The following is a 1,772-nucleotide window of genomic DNA, read 5'->3' on the forward strand; positions in this document are numbered from 1 at the left end:
ACACACACACACAATGTTTTTAAAGAGTTAAGAAACAAAGCCTCAATAAGTAGACCAGGCTGCCCTCAAACTTGAGATGATCCTTCTGTTTCAGTCCCAAGTGCTGGAATTACAGGTGTGAGCTACCATACCCAGCCGTGTTTCTTGTTTGTGTGTTTATATGTTGTATGTGTGTGTATGCATGTTGGCATATGTGTACACATGTATGAGGGTACATGTGGAGGCCTAAAGTTGACTGGGGAGTCTTCTTTGATCATGTTCCACTTTATTTATTGAAGTACAGTCTCTTGCTGAACTTAGAGCTCTTCAATTCCAGGTAGTCTAGTCTGCCTCAAATCCTGTGTCTACTTCCTGAGTGCTGGGATTACAGGCAGTCATCATGCTTACCTGGCATTTATATGAGTTCTGGGGATCTGAACTCTGCTCTTCACATTTCTGCAGCAAACACTTTATCCTCAGAGTCATCTCTCCAGCACTGTAAATGTTCTTTTTAAAAACATACTTGATCCTAGTGAAGAGATATTCTTATTTCCTGCCCTATCCCTAGAACATGAAAGAGTGAATCCACTGGGGCCAGCTGAGGAAGAAGGGGAAAATGTGTTCCTGAAGGAACTGTCAGCCCAGTTTTTGTGTGTGGAAAAGGGAAGAGTTATCACTTGCTGAAAGACAGGTGGCTATTTATGTTTTTAGGTCTGAAGAAAGAACAAGTTGTGTATAAATGGTGTCCAAGCTTTCAGGCACAAGATGGGACTGTTCAGATCTTTTCTTTTACAGCCTAGTTGTTTAAAATAGCACACAGTCATCTTTGTTTTCCTAATAAAATGGTTCTTAATCTTTTTTAAAAAATTAAATCATGTTGCTCCTCTGCTTAAAACTTTTTCTAAGGGGCTGGAGAGATGGCTTAGTGGTTAAGAGGTTAAGAGTAGTTAAAATTGTCTTATAGACGATCTGGGTTCAGTTCCCAGAACCCACATGGCAGCTAACAATCATCTGTAACTCCAGTTCCAGGGGGTCTGACGTCCCCTTCTGTCCTCCAGTACTGCACACACAGGTGCCCTTACATACATGCAGACAAAACACTCATATTTTATTAAAACAAAGTATAAAAAACCTTTCTAATAGCTTCTCTTGCCAATGAGAATTACAACATTTGGCCACTTAATTGTGTTCAATGGTCTCATCCCAGAACTTAGATCATATGGTAAGCATTTAATAAATATTTGGGGAGGTTGCAAGATAGTTTCTGAATGCGAATGTGGTGGAGGGTGGCTGTGGGAGTAGATTCTCAAGAGAAGGCAGAGCAGGGCCTGGGATAACTGGCCAAACTCTGTAAGCCCACCTTAGTGAAATTCTACAGGCCCTTGACCTTTCACACGCTGGAAAGCAGCGTGGATAGAAGCTGGAAAGCAGGCAATTTGTTGGCTGTCCTTTCTTATGGATTAGTGTTTTTAGAAGCTCAGCCATGCAGGAGCTGTGGGACATGGATCTAACTTCTCCAACCTCAGTTTTTCTGTCTGTAGAATGGACCTAGTGTGTACCTCTAAACTGTGCTGTTGTATAGGACTGTCATCTGAGTCAGACAGATGCCATCTTCGTGAACTCAGATGAGCTTCCTTGCCAAAGGTCACCATAGCTGGGTTTGTTGACTGTTGATGGGGCAGGAAGAGTCAAGAGATCCTCACATTGAGTGTTTACCCATACCTCCCAACCCATGGTGGGCAATTCAGCCTCGACTGTATGAGGCCTCAGCTCAAGGAAGAGGCTCTCTATTT

General features: G+C 42.6%; 1 non-coding gene across 1 annotated transcript; it reads left to right on the forward strand.

Moving 5' to 3' along the window:
* The first annotated feature begins 506 nt into the window (after positions 1–506).
* LOC115068031 lies at positions 507–627 on the forward strand. The gene has a single exon (XR_003847399.1). It is a non-coding gene; the product is annotated as a small nucleolar RNA SNORD22 (small nucleolar RNA).
* The last annotated feature ends 1,145 nt before the right edge of the window (positions 628–1,772 follow it).

The sequence above is a fragment of the Nannospalax galili genome, unplaced genomic scaffold (genome assembly GCF_000622305.1).
Source record: "Nannospalax galili isolate Female #2095 unplaced genomic scaffold, S.galili_v1.0 scaffold747, whole genome shotgun sequence".
In the NCBI taxonomy this organism is placed as follows: Eukaryota; Metazoa; Chordata; class Mammalia; order Rodentia; family Spalacidae; genus Nannospalax; species Nannospalax galili.